The following is a 21,686-nucleotide window of genomic DNA, read 5'->3' as shown; positions in this document are numbered from 1 at the left end:
ATTTATATAGCGCTTTAAACAAAATACATTGCGTCAAAGCAACTGAACAACATTCATTAGGAAAACAGTGTGTCAATAATGCAAAATGATAGTTAAAGGCAGTTCATCATTGAATTCAGTGATGTCATCTCTGTTCAGTTTAGATGGTGTCTGTACAATCAAGTCAATGATATCGCTGTAGATGTAGTGACCCCAACTAAGCAAGCCAGAGGCGACAGCGGCAAGGAACCGAAACTCCATCGGTGACAGAATGGAGAAAAAACCTTGGGAGAAACCAGGCTCAGTTGGGGTCAGTTCTCCTCTGACCAGACGAAACCAGTAGTTCAATTCCAGGCTGCAGCAAAGTCAGATTGTGCAAAAGAATCATCTGTTTCCTGTGGTATTGTCCTGGTGCTCCTCTGAGACAAGGTCTTTACAGGGGATCTGTATCTGGGGCTCTAGCTGTCCTGGGGCCCGTTCTTCGTACATCGCTAACTCAGTTAGCTGGATTTGAATGTTGAGGATTTGGCGTGATCTTGGATCATTTGGTTCTTCGAAGCTCATCCCGGAGCTGCTGTCATAGCAACAGGTCCGTTAGCTTAAACCTGCTTGGGAGCAGCTTATTTTATGTAAACAGGATTAGATGGATTCTTTTCAACCAGAACTGATACTCAAAATATGTCTGCTACCACCGCTACTTTATTACAAGAATATCGTACTGATCCAGGGACAATAATTTAAAATAATAATCATTAAAAAAATTATTTAAAAATAATATAAAAATGCTGTGTAGTCCATAACAGCCTACTGTAGACACAGCCGGCTTTACTCACTGAAATATTTATTTGTCATAAAATTATTACTTCATAATTGTATTAGAGTCTTACTCACATTCTATACAGATAATAGAGTCTTGCATTATTTTGAGTGATGATGATATTATGGGCGGGGCTTGATGGAGCGCAGGAGATGCAGATAACATGATATTAACCCCTTAATAAACTTTCATTAATGCTGTCACGTAACAAATCTGTCCAAATATAAAATAAAACGAATAGATAATTTCTACATTGAAATAACAATGTAAAGACTGCACAACTATTATAAATTGTGAATCTAAATAACTGGGAATCATGAAAGAAATTCTAATAAAATAAAAACATGTATCTATTATCTGTTTCATGTATCTATTATAAAAAATTTATGTAGTTTTGTTTCCTTGGCTGTTTCCTTATAAAAGTCCAGAAATGTGTCAAGTTTTTCGTTGGGTGTCATTTTAAATTATATGACGTCATTACATTGCCGTCTTGTCACCAGCCAATCGCTGCACTGCTGATCATGGTTTCGAGTATCGATACATATCCCCTTTTAAGCCAACACATGAACGCCCAATTATCTCAGATAACTCAATCCAGCGATACTAATCATACACAACAGGTGTGTTCGAAGAACCCAATTAGCCGGATCATGATTAGCACGATGATATCATCTTGGATGTGTCATTTGATCTATGTAATAGATGTAATAAGCGACGTACGAAGAACGTGCCCCTGGTCTCCGCTGTCTTTCAGGGATGTAGAGGTCCTTTCTAGGTGCTGATCCACCATCTGGTCTGGATACGTACTGGATCCGGGTGACTGCAGTGACCCTCTGATCTGGATACAGACTGGATCTGGTGGCTACGGTGACCTCGGAACAAGAGAGAAACAGACAAATATTAGCGTAGATGCCATTCTTCTAATGATGTAGAAAGTACATAGGGTGTTATGTGAAGTGTTTCCGGTTCCGGTTTACCTAATTAATGCAGCCTAAAAATCCTTTTACGGATTTGGATATTAAAAGCATATTAGTATGTTATGTGTATGCCAGGTGATTATTTAATGATTATTATTTTAAATTATTGTCCCTGGATCAGTACGATACTCTTGTAATAAAGTAGCGGTGGTAGCAGACATATTTTGAGTATCAGTTCTGGTTGAAAAGAAGCGATCTAATCCTGTTTACATGAAATAAGCTGCTCCCGAGCAGGTTTAAGCTTATGGACCTGTTGCTATGACAGCAGCTCCGGGATGAGCTTTGAAGAACCAAATGATCCAAGATCACGCCAAATCGTCAACATTCAAATCCAGCTAACTGAGTTAGCGACGTACGAAGAACGGGCCCCTGGTCTCCGCTGTCTTTCAGGGCAGTAGAGGTCCTTTCTAGGTGCTGATCCACCATCTGGTCTGGATACGTACTGGATCCGGGTGACTGCAGTGATCCTCTCATCTGGATACAGACTGGATCTGGTGGCTACGGTGACCTCGGAATAAGAGAGAAACAGACTAATATTAGCGTAGATGCCATTCTTCTAATGATGTAGCAAGTACATAGGGTGTTATGGGAAGTGTTCCCGGTTCCGGTTTACCTAATTAATGCAGCCTAAAAATCCTTTTTACGGATTTGGATATTAAAAGCATATTAGTATGTTATGTGTATGCCAGGTTAAAGATATGGGTCTTTAATCTAGATTTAAACTGCAAGAGTGTGTCTGCCTCCCGAACAATGTTAGGTAGGTTATTCCAGAGTTTAGGTGCCAAATAGGAAAAGGATCTGCCGCCCGCAGTTGATTTTGATATTCTAGGTATTATCAAATTGACTGTGTTTTGAGAACGTAGCGGACGTAGAGGAGTATAATGTAAAAGGAGCTCATTCTTGCTGCTGCATTTTGGACTAGCTGTAGTTTGTTTACTAAGCGTGCAGAACAACCACCCAATAAAGCATTACAATAGTCTAACCTTGAGGTCATAAATGCATGGATTAACATTTCTGCATTTGACATTGAGAGCATAGGCCGTAATTTAGATATATTTTTGAGATGGAAAAATGCAGTTTTACAAATGCTAGATACGTGGCTTTCTAAGGAAAGATTGCGATCAAATAGCACACCTAGGTTCCTAACTGATGACGAAGAATTGACAGAGCAACCATCAAGTCCTAGACAGTGTTCTAGGTTATTACAAGTGGAGTTTTTAGGTCCTATAATTAACACCTCTGTTTTTTCTGAATTTAGCAGTTAGAAATTGCTCGTCATGCAGTTTTTTATATTGACTTTGCATTCCATTAGTTTTTCAAATTGGTGTGTTTCACCAGGCTGCGAAGAAATATAGAGCTGAGTATCATCAGCATAACAGTGAAAGCTAACACCATGTTTCCTGATGATATCTCCCAAGGGTAAAATATAAAGCGTGAAGAGTAGCGGCCCTAGTACTGTGCCTTGAGGTACTCCATACTGCACTTGTGATCGATATGATACATCTTCATTTACTGCTACGAACTGATGGCGGTCATATAAGTACGATTTAAACCATGCTAATGCACTTCCACTGATGCCAACAAAGTGTTCAAGTCTATGCAAAAGAATGTTGTGGTCAATTGTGTCAAACGCAGCACTAAGATCCAATAGAACTAATAGAGAGATACACCCACGATCAGATGATAAGAGCAGATCATTTGTAACTCTAAGGAGAGCAGTCTCAGTACTATGATACAGTCTGAATCCTGACTGGAAATCCTCACATATACCATTTGTCTATGTGTATGGCTTGGCAATACTTATTTGTAAAATAGACATGCAAATAAAGAATAAAAAAATTATAGAAGGGAGTGATTGCAAATAAATGATTATACACAACTGTCTTTTTGCTCATTGCATCTGCAGGTCAGTTCTGGAGCTCAGGGGATAAACACTCGTTTTAAGTGTGAGCATCTATTGATACTAATGCTTTCTGAAGCAGGTGGAGTCTTGAATCTCTGGAAAGAAAAGAGATCACCATCCATAGGACCCTGTAGATCAGCTGATTTTTAAACTTTGGATTTGCCATTAACTGGTCAGTAACTGTATACAATCCCAAGTAATGTGTGGAGATGTTCTAGTATCCTGTTGGACTTTCACTTGAAACTTATCAACATGTAAGTGCTCTCACAACACACAAAGACAGAGCAAGCAAGCATTTGGCGAGGGATGTAATCCTGTGTGCTGATTCCATTTACACCTTCATAAAAAAAAAATTATGCTTTATTATATTTGTCTGTAAAACAACAAAAAGCGTAGTGTTTCTCAACAGTCTTTGTCTGCAGAGTAGCGTAGACTAATGGACAGATGACACAGGGTTCAGACTTCATTCTGAGAAGATCTGAGCTCACAGTCATGTTGGATTCATCCTGCGGGAAGAAACACACTGTAGTTGCTCTGCATCTCTGGAGCATCTACAAATGGAGAAAGTATTTTTGTGGCAAATGTAAAATGTAATTTAATCAGAAAATGCCTGACTGAGCAAATACTGATGACACAAGAGTGGTGTTTGTGGTAATGAACCGTGAACAAAATGTGCTTCCATATGTTTTATCTGATTATGTGCATGCGTGTGTGAGAAAGCATGTGAATTTGTGATTAGCATGATACATGGACAAAATTTGACATCAACCCTAAGCAAAGAGAGCAGAAGAACAGAAGGGGATGTCAAACATATTCAACATCAAAGCTGACGGCTCTGGGTTGGAATCAAAGGTACAAGTCGAAGAGCTGATGATGTGATTAATAAAAGATTTCTGTCTGTCTCTCTGTCTGTGCAAGCTGTAGGCTTAACTTGCTGTTGCTCTATGTTTCTCTTGTCTGGTTTAGGTGTGAGACATTGTTTGTGCTCTTTATTTAAAGGACTGAAAGACTGAGGAGACGTGAAAAAACTGGAGTAAAATATGTCTGCTTCATCGCTGTGTGTCTTTGATTACAGAGATCTTCCTTATTTCCTGGAATTGTTTGAACTATCTGAGAAGTAATTTCTCTCTGCATCTGTTTGCAGATAAATCTCTGACTGTGTCCATAACTCGACACGTTTGCTGATGGTGAGGTGAACAGGACTTTCAATACGATTTTTCACCTCCCAGATGTTGAGTGACAGCTTGGCATTTGCGTGAGGGCATTTTCACAGCTCTCGGCCACATGGCAGCATCTGTTCTGTGCTGTGCTTCTCGTTCTTTAACACAAGCTGATGGGAGATTCTCTGATAGCAGCACAATCTGACTGTCGTTTGACATTTAACCAATGCCATCGAGATGGTGAAGCAATGTCTCTGTGCTCCTACAGTAAGACTGACACATTATGAGCGGTTTTAACAGAGGATGGTGTTTCATACAGCAGGTCGTTCCCTGTTTGGACATTGGTCTGTTTGTGTTGGTCATTGTGTTAAAGTGAAATGGAAAAAGTCATCGGGAGAATCATACCCACGTTATGTTTGTTTCCTTTCAGTCATAGATTAATTTGTGAGTACTGGGGGTTTTAGATGGATTATTTGTTTTACACTGATACTTTTTTTTCCTAATGGTGGTGTCAGTGAGATATCTGGCGAGTGTTCGTTGTGTCCCTCTCTACAATTTTTTTCGTGTTTTCTTCTAGTGTAATTTTTGTTTGTGTAGAAACATAAGGGAGAGAGTCAGAAGGGTTCAAACATGTCAAAAAGAGGAATTAGTAAAAATACCAGTTGCTTGTGATGTGCACAGTGAGGGAGCGTGACGTGAAATTTATGGGGTTCTCCATTCCATCACATCACATCACATCACATTACATGCTAACCTTAGTGGTTTGTTAGGGTCAAAATGAGTCAGTACAGTATTTGACATCACTAGCTTATTTCTTCCTGAAAAGCTTGCATTCATTGCTTTGACCACATAGAGAACAGTGGCTAGATTCGGCAAAAACCTGTTTTAGTAATTGATAAATCCAAGGGTGGACCTCAGTTGTGAGATATCTTTCAGCTCTGGAGCCTCTGCAACAGCTCTTAGATTGTCATGACACTTCTGCACACAATCTCCATAGATTTTGTGCCCACAATATGTGATTGTGTCTTTGCAAAACTCACACTTATCACGTCATTCACGAACTCTTTAAGACTCCTGCTTTCTCTAAGTAGTACTGTCACTGTCTCCTGTGACAATGAAGTCATCGAGGTAGCTTTGGGTACCAGGGCTACCCTGTAGCACTTGATCCAGAGGCTGGTGCTGAGACGACACCAAAAACAAGCCTGTTATAGTGGTAGAAGCCCTTGTGAGTATTGATGGTCAGGTCTAGTTTGCTAAAGGAGCAAACTATTTAATAGTTAATATTATTTACTATTAATAATATTATTATCAAGGGGCAACATGTATATTGAAAATAGAAGGGGATCTAGGACGGATCCTTGTGGCACTCCATATTTTACTGATGATAAATGAGATGACTCCCCATTTAAGTAAACAAAATGGTAGCGATCGGACAGGTAGGATCTAAACCATCTAGCCAGATTGCTTGTTTTAAGTCTCTTTTCAGACTGTATATTTCTAAATTCACCAACCCCATATCATTTTCTCCATCTGAGTGTTCAGCGACAGCATGCACATTCATTCTTTTCTTTTTCTGAGCCATATACTCTCTCTCTCACATTTTCATTTACTTTGTGTGCAGGGCCGTCGCTGGGGTTTGCAGGGCCCCGGTTCAGGTTGTACCCATGGCCCCTATTTGAAATCGTGTAAATAGCACAAATAAATAAATAGAATAAAGATACAAATGAAACTTTTTTTTTCAAGCTGTAGGTGTCCTGGTACAGAAACAGAATAATCAAACATAAAATATCATTGCATAGTCTTCACTGTAGGCTATAAATTAACTATAGATGAATTCTTGTTAAAACTAAAAAGTAATTTAGTAAAGAGCAGCGAGTGATTTCCACTCTTTTAATTTCTTAGATTAACATAAAGGACAACGACAGCACATAGTAAATTAGGCACAGTTACCTTATGATGATACACATCTGATTTTTTTCCTCAACTGTTTACGTTCAAAAGAGCAAAAAGAGGCAAAACTCAATTTGGTTTTAATGGCTGTGAGATGTGGCTCGTGCTGAACCGGGCTTGATTAATTTGTTTAAACTGGCGAGATGTATTTCTTCGGTCATGTGCAGATGTGAAGGAAAGCTCGGTTCGCAGTTCTCTGTGAACCAGCAGTGGCCCATCAACTGTCCTGAGCGTCTTTTTAGGCTGGACTCAGTTGAAACAGGCAGTCAGTTGAAACACAAGGGGGCCTTTCACCACCTTTCACCCCACTAGCGACGGCCCTGTTTGTATGTGTTCAATTTTATTGCACTTTCTGCATATTTCAGCTTTGTATCTGCTCTTTGTGTCCACCCCATCACAACGATTACAGAGTTCAACTTTTTACATTGTCTTTCTAGGTTTACCTACAGTGGCCACTTTGTTTACAGACACTTTTACTCCTGATTGCAGCTCCACTGTGTCTCTGGCAGCTGTTTCCATGGTGACAGCAATTTCAACCACACATCTGAATGTTAGATCTGCTTCCAAGAGCAATCTCTTCTGTACACTCGCTTGTGAAAAGCCACAGACTAGACGATCTCTCAGCACGTCATTCAGTCCATTCCCAAACTGACAGTGTTCTGACAACTTTAATTCAGTGACATAAACTGTGATTGACTCTCTATCATTCTAATTCCGTTTATGAAATCTGAATCGTTTTGACGCCAGATGCTCTTGCATTACTTTAACATTATTGTAAAAGCTAAGATCGGCAGGCTTTGTGGAAACAGTGAGGCTTCTCAGCAGTGCATAAGCTTTCCCTTCTATCGCACTCAACAACACTCACACCTGGTTGTCATTATCAGTGCCAGTACTTTTAAAATACTGCTTGAATCGTCCACAGTGCAAAGTCAAATCGTCCGTAGCATTGTCAAATGCATCAATCTTCCCAATATATCCTGCCATCATTCGGCTTTCACTTACTATTTCGTGCTGAATATATCCCTCAGTCTTCGTGAATCTGGGTTTCTTCTCTCTTATTCACTTCTCCCATAGTCTTAGCCACAGATATCATGCCCAAGGACCGTTGACTGAACATCTGATCCATATGGCACACAAAAGTGGAAATACTTCCACTTTTGAGTTTCGAGGTTGTCATCGGATTGGTTGAATTATACAGGATTTCCTGGGAGACGTGTGTGTCGCATTCTGTAATGTTCTGCCTGGAAACAAACATGGCTTGACACCAAACCCCCTCATGAAAGAAGAAAGCCATTGTGTTTACAACTGTGATGACAAGCACTTATCAGTATCAAATAAATGCTGGATATTGTAGGATTATCCTTGAACAGTCCATTTCAGTAAAGGAACCCAACACCGCATTCCACAGTTCAGAACGATTGCCCATCGAATCATTAGTGTGTCATAAAACACATTCATGGTGCTAAGATGGCTAAAGGAGATGTCACCCCCCTATTCTTTCTCATGTCTGTCTAATCTCATACCAGCAGACATCAGGACAGCAGGAAAAGATTTCTCCTTATTCCCCAAACTTAAGATCAAATGACCAGGAACCCTGTGGTGATCCCAATGCATAAATCCCCAGCCTTATCAGGAACCAGGAAGGATGCTAAGGCATTCCTTTGGCCCAGGCTCAAAGTCACCTTTATTTATATAGCGCTTTAAACAAAATACATTGCGTCAAAGCAACTGAACAACATTCATTTGGAAAACAGTGTCTCAATAATACAAAATGATAAAGGCAGTTCATCATTGAATTCAGTTATGTCATCTCTGTTCAGTTTAAATAGTGTCTGTGCATTTATTTGCAATCAAGTCAATGATATCGCTGTAGATGAAGTGACCCCAACTAAGCAAGCCAGAGGCGACAGCGGCAAGGAACCGAAACTCCATCTGTGACAGAATGGAGAAAAAAACCTTGGGAGAAACCAGGCTCAGTTGGGGGTCAGTTCGCCTCTGACCAGACAAAACCAGTAGTTCAATTCCAGACTGCAGCAAAGTCAGATTGTGCAGAAGAATCATCTGTTTCCTGTGGTCTTGTCCTGGTGCTCCTCTGAGACAAGGTCTTTACAGGGGATCTGTATCTGGGCTCTAGTTGTCCTGGTCTCCGCTGTCTTTCAGGGCAGTAGAGGTCCTTTCTAGGTGCTGATCCACCATCTGGTCTGGATACGTACTGGATCCGGGTGACTGCAGTGATCTGGACACAGACTGGATCTGGTGGCCACGGTGACCTCAAAACCCAAACCCAGATCACCAAAACCCTTAAACCATAGACTTTGTCTCCCAAAACCATCAGACTGAAATCTGAAATCTGTCAAATGTCCTCATGGGCGATGAATGAAAGCTGCCATAGATTCCAGACCATCAGCCATCAGTCTGAAAGTCTGCCTACGAGAGACTACTTCTCCCAAGTCAAGTCAAGTCACCTTTATTTATATAGTGCTTTTAACAATACAGATTGTGTCTAAGTACTTTATAGTATTAAATAGAATAATCCAAAATTACAATAGCAAACACTCAGTTCAATTAAAAGCAGTATTAACATTTAATTCAATGATGTCATCATCCAGCTCAGATCAGTTTAAATAGCATCTGTGCAATCAAGTCGATTATATCATTGGATATTAAATGTCCCCAACAACGCAAGCCAGAGGAACCAAAATTCGATCTGTGACAGAATGGAGAAAAAACCTTGGATGAAACAAGGCTCAATCAAGGGATCAGTTCTCTTCTGACCAGATGAAACCAGTAGTTCAATTCCAGACTGCAGCAAAGTCAGATTGTGCAGAAGAATCATCTGTTTCCTGTGGTCTTGTCCTGGTGGTCCTCTGAGACAAGGTCTTTACAGGGGATCTGTATCTGGGGCTCTAGTTGTCCTGGTCTCAGCTGTCTTTCAGGGCAGTAGAGGTCCTTTCTAGGTGCTGATCCACCATCTGGTCTGGATACGTGCTGGATCCGGGTGACTGCAGTGACCCTCTGATCTGGACACAGACTGGATCTGGTGGCTACGGTGACCTCGGAACAAGAGAGAAACAGACTAATATTAGCGTAGATGCCATTCTTCTAATGATGCAACAAGTACTTTGTGTGTTATAGGAAGTGTTCCCTGTTCTGGTTGTCCTAATCAATGCAGCTTAAAAAAAAATCTTAAACAGATTTGTTTATTAGAAATTTGTTAGTGTGTTATGTGTTAACCAGGTTAAAGAGTTCTTTAATCTAGATTTAAACTGCAAGAGTGTGTCTACCTCCCAATGTTAGGTAGGTTATTCCTGAGTTTTGTCGCAAATAGGAAAACGATCTGCCGCCGCAGTTGATTTTGAAATTCTAGGTATTATCAAATTTTGTTTTTTGAGGAGGCAGCGGACGTGGAGGCCTACAATGCTATACTGAACAGATGATTTAACAATTCTGCATTTGACATTGAGAACACAGGTCACTATTTAGATATATTTTTGAGATGGAAATATGCAGTTGAATGCATCAAATGCTAGAAATGCAGCTTTCTAATGAAAGGCACCCTTAGTGGACAAAACTAGAACTATGGCTTCCATTCTGTCAGCTAATATGTAGTGTAAGATGAGTAAAAATGAAATAGTTCCTGTTCCTCTCATACACACACTTGTGAAATGTCACGCTTGGCCTCCCAATCAGGTGAAAATGAATTAAGAAGAGCAGCTCTCATCTGCTCAGAGACTGATAAGGAGCTTCTAGCGCCTTATTTCATTTCATCGACACACACACTTTACACACCCACACTGGGGTCACACACGCAGTTGTGATTTGAAGACCAACGTGACCCACAACACTCGACTAATATGTTCAACATTAACATGACTCTTGTCATAAAGCATGTGCTGAAATGGCAAATAAGATGATGAGAGCAGCAATGGGCTATGGGAGCTCAGATAGATGCATTTAAATAAATCTGTCCAAATTTTCCCTCCAGAGAAATACTGACAAACTAATCTAACAAGACAAATGAATGAGGTCAAATATTCAAGAGAATAAGAAAAACAAAAGGGAAGGCCGAATGTAGCCTGACTCATGACTGAGTCACCCAATGCAGAGGGTCAGAACAGCCATCCAAAGCCCAGAGAAGTGACCTGGAAATACGCTAGCCAATGAAACACAACTGAACTCAAGTTCAGGAAGCACAAATCCAAATTAAAGAGATACATTCGGCCATTTAACATCCTAATGATGTGCCCTATATTCTTCTAGTCTGATCTCTACTAGAAGGGAAATCCAACCTCATGAGAAAAATTTCCTTCAGTCATAAGATCTACATGTTTGTGAATCAAAGAGTAAACAGACCACATGTGATATGAATAACCTCCACCACAGAAGGGAAAGAACTAGGTGCAATAGGAAATAATCAGAAAAAGCAAAAAAAATTAAAAAAATAAAGATAATAAATACATATAGTGGCGGGAGGAGCAAACTACAGACATAGTGGGCGTGGCATCAGGCCTCGGAGACTTTTATTAACAGAAAATTAACCAAAAGCGGGGAAATAAGTGTACAAAGTGGGAGAACATCCAAAACAAACAGGGGATATGGTGTCCTCGTTGTGCTGCCGATTTCGTGTAGGTAAGGCAGTGTTCTGGAGAAAAGGGTCCTTCTGTCTTCTTCCAGCGGCTCTATCCTTCTCGCTGGCTGCAGCACTTGCAGGGGATGGATGGCCTGGCATTCTGGCCTGATGGGCGTGTAAACGGGTGTGGTTCTCATCCAGACCGCGTGTCCGGCAGTTCACATCTCTGGTGGCGCTGGAGTCCCTCTACGCACCATTCCTAGACCCACGAGGACACCAGTGTGCATGCAAAGGAAAGAGAACGGTCTTTGGGCTTTTAAACCGCGGCAGTGATGAGGGTCCATTTCCATCAGTTGTGCCCCATCACACGTGGCCAGTCCTGGCTCGTCCAGCGCCCCTCCTCTCTCACACACCCACTCCTGTCGGGAGTCTGGTGAAGGGCGGCGGTTTAGGACGGGGTGCAGATGATAATCAGGGGGGAGGCAGTATTAATAAATGGGCCAATTGTCCATGTATGTTGTGTGGAGTGTTTGATTTAACTTAAGCTGGCTGCACACAATTTTCAAATCTTAACCGATTTTAAAACCATGCGAGACCACAGAAAAAAAGACTTCCTCTTAGAATTCCTCTGAATGCACACACTAGACGATTCGACCAGACAACGAGATCACACACTTGATGACTGTAGAAACTATTTCACAGTGACACTTGATCTCACGGAGACTCACGAGATCAAACGTGACTAGAGAAAAAACAAACAAACAGACGTTGTCAGCTGGCATGTTTTCTCTTTCACAGTAAAAAAAAAAAACAAAGTATAAAAGAAAATATGGGTGACGTTCTCTGCTTTCAAGGCATGTTTGTGGCAGCCAAGTTTCAGCAATAGTAGCATGCAAAATACGGAAGGTGACACTCTTGTTCAGGGATGTAAATCGTGCTTGAAATTTGTCTAGTGTGTGTCTTTTTTACACTGTTAATGTTTTAGAATTTAACCACTTTTTTTCTGTGTAGTGTTTTGGATCTGGACATGGCTTTTTGGTAGATTGTACACCTCAAACAATATTTGTGTGTGTGTGTTTTTGTTTCCCATTTGTCCATTTTAGACCTCCAAGAATACAGTACATGTATAATGATTTTTAAGGACCCTTTATCATTTTTCTCCCCCAGGAACAACAAAAGTGAACTAAATATCATACCATTCAGATAATATAAAAAATATGTATAAAACATTAATAATAATAAAAAAAAAAAACATAAAAGACTAGATGGTGATTGAATGCATGTGTCCTCTGCGTGTTTTCCTGCTGGTGGCGCTGGTGTTTGGGCCCATCATTTCCATTATTCTTTGCAGCTGTATTGTATTGTATTTATATGTTTGTTTTTACCAGACTTTCTTGGCACTCATGTATTCTAAGTAATATGGTCAGCCCCGTTTGTGCGACTTCTTAAGAAATAGGGTTAGGTCGATGTGACTGATTGAATTAGAGCATTTAGTGTAATTTCACTGCCTCTAGTGCTCATGCATTAGCCCCAAATTTAATGCAAAGACAGAATATAGAGACAAATCACTGATGAAATGTGTATCTTAAAGACTACAATGACTGTGCATGGGCTCTGTTCTAACCAAATCATTCACTCTTAGCTGTTGCACTCTGGATCAGTGAGGTTTGAATGCTAATGAAGCTTTGAATAGCTGCTCTCTTGATGTCAATGAAGTAGCTTTATTGGCTGGAACAAAAAAACACGGAGGTCCAGAATCGAATTGGGTGATCTCTCGCTTAGCGCTTGCCGTACATTAGTGGACATCACAGCAGTCACCAGCTCGGGGAACAGAGGTATTGATCACACGGATGCTACAAATAACTTTCAAGGAGAAACAACAAACGGCAGAACATCCCAACCCACCCTGCACTCAGAACAGAAGCTGGAACACAGATCAGCCTCACATTAAACAAATAATCTCATTCTGCTCCAATTCTGATTCCATGATCTCTGATTAGAGCGGCTGAGAGTGGCTTCCTCACGGCCGGACATCAGCATCTGCTCATGTGCTCTGGAAAGCGTGCACAGCCCCACAGACGCCAGCTCTGGTTACTGCAGATCTCATTAGCATAAAGACACCTGTCAGCGTCATGAGCTCTCAGGGGCCCGTGAGCTCGAGCACTTCAGGACTTACAGTCAGCAGCTGTGCAACAGATGGCAGGTAAAACCCACTTGTGTTTCTGTGGTAACAGGATGCCAAACTGCATGACTATTAATTCAGTTCAATTCAAGTTTATGTTTATAGGGCTATTCACAATACAAATCTTTGCAAAGCAGCTTTACAGAAAATTATGTTTCAACAATATATAGTAGCTTGTTAGTGGTGACTATGTCACACTGATGTACATATGGCAGAAATGTACAGTAAAATTCAGTTAATGATGTAATCAAACAGACGATGAACACTTTTAACAGCAATGATTATATGTTATAATTATGTTATAATAATATTGTTATAACTATCGTCAAGTCAGTTTTATTGCCATAGGTATCGCTGGTGCCAGCTGTCTGCATGACGGCGCTGTTGGTCAGAACACTGCTCCAGTGTGCTGGAGTACCATTACACTGAGCCGTTTGATTTCTACACAGAATTGTTACGCTGTCAGGATGGAGTCCTTCTATGACGAACGTGTGTTAAGAAAACACAAGGAGAGGGTAAGATCCAATCGCAGGTAGTCTTTAATAACAAAAAGGGTAATCCAAAACAAAACAGTACTAGGAGACAAACAAAACAAAACAAAAGAGGGAACCGGATGAAACGGATAGGAAACACAGACGGTACAATGTTCTCGTCTCCCGAGGCTTCCCCTTACCTTCTCGTTCCTCCGAATTTCCTATCCGTTTCATCCGGTTCCCTCTTTTGTTTTGTTTTGTTTGTCTCCTAGTACTGTTTTGTTTTGGATTACCCTTTTTGTTATTAAAGACTACCTGCGATTGGATCTTACCCTCTCCTTGTGTTTTCTTAACACACGTTCGTCACAGAAGGACTCCATCCTGACAGCGTGACAAGAATTCGTCATTTTAAAGTCCCCTTGGAAGTCAGACATGCCAAACATTTAACTGAATTAAGTTATTGACACTTAAAAAAAGTGAATTTAGAATCAGAAATGGACATGCCTTCTCGTTTTGAAAGAGGAAACCTCTTGTGTGTTGTGAGACAGCAGGAATGACATAAGATCAGATGTTACTCTTTTAACAATATGAAATATGAATGCTCATGACACGTTACAATATCAATATAGATACAGAGCAGAAGGATCTCTTTTTTTCTATCTTTTCCGTTCAGGCTGCCACTGTGATTGTGCTGTCAGGCGTCAGAGAGGCAGTTCCCTTTCAAAGAAGAATGAATGAACTATAATAACAAAGGCACTGGATTTTTGTTGATATAAGACTTAATAACATAACACTAATACATAAAAGTAATTATCAACACATACAAAATTATGCTTTCATCCAAGGTGACTTAAAATGAAGACATCGACATGCCCAGTTGAAAGTATAAGCTTAATTAGTTCACACAAAATGCAGAAAAAGAGAACAAGAATAATGTAAGCAAAAGGAGTAACTGTGATAGTGGAGGTTCAAGAAAGTTTAATTGTGCAGAAACAACCCAGCACTGCTCTTATGTACATCATTCATTGTTATGTTAGTTTATATATTCATTTGAATTATACAGTTCAGGTGGATTCTTGTGCTGTGTTTGACAGGATTAGATGAACACGCTGCTCTTGAACTTTCATTTCCTTTCACGAACATCAACGACTGACTGACCTGAAACTAAGGAGGGAAAGACTGAAACAGAAAATAGAAAAACATTCAGCTCTTCAAAGAGATGTGACATTTTCCAGAGCTAGATAAGCAAAAGCCGATCTATAAACACACACGTCTCTCCCAGATGGCAGTTTTTTGCTTGAATAATGTTGTGCTGTTAACGTGAAACAATCATTCTGTAAGGAATCGAGGGAAAGTGCCAGACTGATACGCAGTATATTTCATCTGAGGATCTGGATGTTTTGTGTTTTATCAAGTCCTTCTCACTGTGTTTTTTCTCTGTTTACATCCACAGCAGTTAAACAGGCTAAACCTTGTTCATAGGTGTATTTAAGATGCTGCTCAGATGGGTTTGTTAGTAGCCAGACCCGGCGCCAGGACACACTACTTGAGGGGGGTAAACTACTTGAGTAAATTGTGTTATTGTGGCACTAAATGTTAATGGTCATCTTGTAGATACCTGAAACTCCTCAGACGTCCTACAGATTTTAAATCTTATCGCTGTCACAAGCAAACAGAAGTGTTGAGACATGGCTGTGTATCTGTGCGATTGGCTATAAACTGAGTTTTATGGTCTCTGTGGGTCTCAGGGAGACTTTTTAAAAAAAGAAACATGTTTGAACAGTTAATGTCACTTTCATCTCAGAAGAGTGACTTACAAAGGGACTTTCCAACTGGCTTATTCACTGAAAGTCTTTACATTATTGTTTCAGATGGTAAAAAGTATGGTAATGTCTAATGATGTAAGAAAGAAAAGCCAGAAAATGGAACAATTACCCTTCAAAAAATCTCCCTAAAAACATCAGCAGAAAAGGTCAGAATAAACTGAGAAATTTGATTGTGTCTGTAGAGCATCTTCTGCCACATAACTTAAAACTCTGTGTCTCAGAGTCAGAAATCACGCAGGGAAATCCTGCGGGGTTGGACTCACACACTGAATCAGCGTTTCTCTCTGATAATCTCTTCCTCCATCTCTCTCCTCATTCCCTGCGAGAACACATGAGAAATGGAGACCCAAGCAGTTCATATGGCCAGTCCCACGAGACGCTCCGTTCAGCAGGACAGACTGATAAAAACAGACTGAGAGCTGCATCTCTTCACTTCTTCAGTGGAATATATCTCAGACCTATCACTGCACACTATCCCATCAGTCCTGAATTATTGACTGCTGATTAAAAATATATAGAAGTGGTATTTCCCACTGTAAATGCAGCTAATTTAAAAGCAGAGTGAAATAGAGATACTGTTGGGTGTTAGAGTTCAGTACTACAAGGAATGCCTTTATGTTGGGAGTAATTTAAAATTGATTTGTAATAATTTGGTGTAAATAGCAGGGTGTTTCCCCTCTGTTCAAATCACGTTCAGTTAAATCATTTACTCAACCAATTCATTCAAAATGAGTCATTGACTATTTCCACTCAGTATTACATGCATCTCAAATGCTCCTGATGTGAACATGTGATCAGATTTTGTCATGAACTAAACAGGAAAAAAAGGGTGACCAAAAAACCGAAGGCAAGCAACTGCAATTTTGAATCCAATGTTTTGGTTCCTCCATATGTGAAAAATAATAGAATTCAGGATGAAATCAAACTTGAATTTGTCGTTTAGCTGATTATGTATTATCTACCTCCTTGTGCTTGTCCAGTGTTAGTGTAATCTCATGATAAACCTGTTGTCCATTTGTTTAGGGCTGTCACTTTAAATTTTTTAAAGGGGTCATATAATGCAATTTAAAATTTTACTTTCTCTTTGGAGTATTACAAGCTGCTTAAAGAAGATAAAGTTGCAAAGACTAAAGTCTCAAATCCAAAGTATTATTCTTTATAAAAGTTAAGACTCGTCCGCACCCCCCTAAAATGGCTTGTTCTAACACACCCCCACATGTCTATGTCACTGTGTGGGAAGATTTGCATAACGCCACCCAGATGTTCAGGCAAAGAAAGAAGGCGTAACTTTTATTCTAACTTTAGTATTTTTGATGCCACTGCCATATCGTATAGACGCTGTGTGTTTCACTGTGAAAGTTAAACTACTTTGTTTGGCATTATCTGCTTGGTCATGCCTTGAGCTGATCCATGCTGATCGCTGAGGAAATACATCAACTTCACGTTGTGGATCACAGGATCTCACCGTGGATGAAGCCCAGGGTCCAGGGTCGTCACTCCATCTCACCGTGGATGAAGCCCAGGGTCCAGGGTCATCACTCCAGCCGTGCCGTACTCTAACCAGCCGAACGTTCCTCACTCAAGCCCTCAGTGTGATCTGTAGACTAGCCTACAATGGGTCTGTGCTCAAAGCCTGCTTCTATAAATTGAGACAGTTTAGACTTCACAAGGACAGTCTGGCACTTCTGACTCACAGTCTGTAAAAATTATAATCAGTAATTATGTCCCCACTGGATGCAACAATTGGCTTGTTTGTAATGAGTTTTATTGGTTTTGTCTCATCATACCAGGCCTCATGTCATTACAGTATGGTGAGAGGCATAACATTTCTGTCACATGCTTGAGGTATTCGACCAATCACAACATTCTGGATAGCTTGCAAATCAGAGCACAACTCGCTTTTCAGAATGATGAGCTTTGAAAATGTATGCGTTTCAGAAAGGCAGGGCATAGAGAAGAAACAATAATGTACAGTATGTGCAAAACAATGTTTTTTAAAGCTTGAACTGCATAAACACGTTGCATTAAACGAAATAATGTTATTTTTAGCAACGTCATATGACCCCTTTCAAGAAAATGTGATCAAATATTAATAATTAATAAAAATGTTTTAATGCCACTATTGCTGAAGATTGTTCCAAACTATACTAGAAAAGATAGTATAGATAGATAGTATTTTAGATACTAGAAAAGGTGGTATCCTCATAATTAATAATAATAATAATACATTTTATTTCTAAAGCACTTGTCTTAGACTCAAAGTGTTACAGTATAGAAGAACATAAATAAAACATTCTATTAAAAAAATCTATTCAAATTCAATTACAATAAACAGCTCTAAAAAGATGTGTCTTTAAAGAATTCTTAAAACAATCTAATGTTAGAGAGTCTCTAATTTCCAGTGGTAGAGCATTCCATAGACGTGGTGCTGAAACTGAGAATGGTTTTCCGTCCATAGACTTTAATTTATACCGAGGCTGCTGAAGAATGCATGACCTGGAAGAGCACAAGGTGCGAGCTGGCACATGAGCAGTGACTAAACTGCAGAAGTACTGGAGAATATGTTGACGAGTGGTTGTATGTGTCAATAATCGTGCGGCTGAATTTTGTATATATTGTAATTTTTTGATTGATTTATTTGGGAGACCAAGATAGAGCACATTGCAGTAATCAAGCCTCGATGTAATAAAGGCATGTATAAGCCTTTCTGCATCTGGCAATGATAAAAATGGTCGCAATCCAGCGATATTTCTAAGGTGAAAAAATTCAATCTTTTATACCTTTTTAATATGTGCAATTATATTCCTTCTTAGAGAAAAATGGTATATGTGAGGATTTCCAGTCAGGATTTAGACCGTATCATAGTACTGAGACTGCTCTCCTTAGAGTTATAAATGACCTGCTCTTATCATCTGATCGTGGGTGTATCTCTCTATTAGTTTTATTGGATCTTAGTGCTGCTTTTGACACAATTGACCACAACATTCTTTTGCATAGACTTGAACACTTTGTTGGCATCAGTGGAAGTGAATGGATGGCATCTACGCTAATATTTGTCTGTTTCTCTCTTGTTCCGAGGTCACCGTATCCACCAGATCCAGTCTGTGTCCAGATCAGAGGGTCACTGCAGTCACCCGGATCCAGTACGCATCCAGACCAGATGGTGGATCAGCACCTAGAAAGGACCTCTACATCCCTGAAAGACAGCGGAGACCAGGACAACTAGAGCCCCAGATACAGATCCCCTGTAAAGACCTTGTCTCAGAGGACCACCAGGACAAGACCAGGTTTTTTTTTTCTCCATTCTGTCACCGATGACAAGATTATATCAGTTCAGTATAGCAAACGTACAACTGTAGGGTGTTTTTTTTTAAGTACATAAATATGTACATGTATCTGTAGTACACTTACCAAAAAAAAAAAAAAGACTTGCAGGTTCGAGTCTGGCATGGATTCCTTTCCTTTCCATTCCTTTCTTTTCCTTTCCTTTCCAATAAGAACATGCTCTTATGAACAATTGTTTATTTATATAATTTATCTACACCAGAATAAAGTTACTAAAAAAATAAATAAATAAATAAATAAAATAAGAGATGAATCAGACATGAATATGCGTCTATAGGTGTGTCATTATGGATCTGTTGTGTGGTTGGCATTACAGACATTCACAAGGTTAAATTCAAAGACGCTTCAAGCATCTCTCTTCTGTATTCTTCCTGTTTCTCTTTCTTACCTCTGAGCTTGTTTTTAGAGGCTATGTTTAACTGCTGTATGATTCATAAGGATCAGTGGTCCATTTCAAATGGTAGAATTGGTTGCTTGACCAGGGGCTGTGACATGTGACATAATTTCAAATAATTTTGGGATTTATTAATCCAGCCTTGAAAGATTTCTGATTGCCTCTCTTTGACCCTATTTGAGAACCACAGTTATACCTCACTGACATGTACACTCTATTGTATGACAAAAAAAAAAGAAAGAAAGAAAGAAAAAACACTCAAAGTTTCAAAATCAAAAAGTGGAACTTGTGTGATCTTGGTCATTACAATAGGACTTCAACGACTTGCATGCTCTAAACCATTTATATTAATACTATTTTAAAAATGTACTGTTTCAGTGTTCAGTGTTAAAATGGATGCTGCATAAAAGCACTTATCAAATGGAATTGTATCAGTCTGTTGCGTTGGTCAGCAGTGTGTGTCCTTTAATCTTCATTCATTCATTCTCCAGACTTGTTCTCCGTTGGGTCTGGGTCATACTAGAGACGATCCCAGCATCTCCATTCCCTTAATCTCAGATTTCTTTGTCTCTTTGTAATATCTTGGCTATGATTTCAAAATCATGAAAGTGCCTATGAACACGGAGTGAGGAATTCATCCATTGTGACTCTGTGACCTCTCTGGTTGGATGATTAAATCTGAAGCTTCTGGAGTCTGTGTTCCTCCTCAGAGCTGCTCTTTGGCCTCGATCATGACTTTCGTTCCATGTTACTGCAATTACCTCCAGCAGAAATGACCCTCCAATCCTCTCTGAACCACCGGGCCCTCGCTGCTCCATAATGGCCATCGGGACTTACAAGGTTTCACTAAATTGCTTTGGTCAGTGATGTATGCAGTGATGTTCTCGAAAACCCATCCAGGAGAAACCCGACGGTGTGTTTTAGTGCCGATTGAGAACTGTAAAGAACTCCAACTTCAGAGTCGCACGGCCTTTTGAATTAATAAACGCACAGAGCGAGAGAGAGACGTGCAGATGGAGTGAAAGTGTCAGGGAGAGAGAGAGAGACGCAGAGACGTTTCATTCCTTTCCTGAAGATACATGGTGCATTAGTGTTTCCATTTAATGGTTCAGTAAGAGCTCTCTAAAGGGATATTGTTCTCGTTTGCTTATTGGTCCATTCATTATTCCAGCAGATGCCTGTGTAACTTTAACATGCATCTCACCCTGGGAAAGCATATTAAAGAGAAAAAAGACAGTGAGATGAAGCGCATGTCAACACAAAGAAAGGGGTTGATGCTCATGAACACACACACATCTCTCATATGTGCTTTCTTGACATCACAGTAAGAGACACATTTTATTGCCATGGATAGAAACTGGTGAGAAAATAGTGATAATAAAGTACAAAATACGTACTAAAGATTGAATGATGAAAATCATTTTTAAAAAACATTCTAAAGAAACACACACTGCATTAGCGAGTGTGAAACAGGATGGCAGAAACACTATCACATCTGTAGGCTGTGTGAGTGTGTGCTCGAGATGCTGTTCAGTTTTATCTCCTGCCCTGCTGAGGTCACACTCTGTAAACAAAGACTGACGTTATCAAGAATTGAATGTGTGCTTGTATGTTCCTGTGGTTTTGCGTCTTTACCTTTTTTTAGTCATGAATGTCAGATACTGTGATAACAATAACTGTGTCTGTGACCTGTAAAATCTTACTTTATACTTTACTGACATCAAATACTGTGACAGAACACTATCTGTTTGCACACTATCTGCCTTAAATAGTTGGAAGATCAGAATTAGTAAATCCCTGATCATAAAGTGCTGAAAGACATACCTTTAAAAGTGAGGTTTCCAGGTTTGTATGCTCTTATATAACTCTTACACCACAGACGAGGAGGAATTTGCAGTAGTCCACTTTCACTTCCAGATGCCAAGGACTGTGAAGTCAAAGCAGCCGTTTTTTAAATGTATGAACCACACAAATATAAAAAATATATTTATTATGTATGAATTTGCTATTTGCTAAGGCTTACATGTCAGTGCCAATTTTATGCAACAAAAGAGTTTTGTGGTTTTATTTCATGGTGTGATAAGATGCTACTAAATACTGCTTTGCAATG

The sequence above is a fragment of the Carassius auratus genome, unplaced genomic scaffold (assembly GCF_003368295.1).
Source record: "Carassius auratus strain Wakin unplaced genomic scaffold, ASM336829v1 scaf_tig00034891, whole genome shotgun sequence".
NCBI classification, from domain to species: Eukaryota; Metazoa; Chordata; class Actinopteri; order Cypriniformes; family Cyprinidae; genus Carassius; species Carassius auratus.
The sequence above is the reverse complement of the archived record's forward strand: the minus strand, read 5'-3'. Positions refer to the sequence as shown.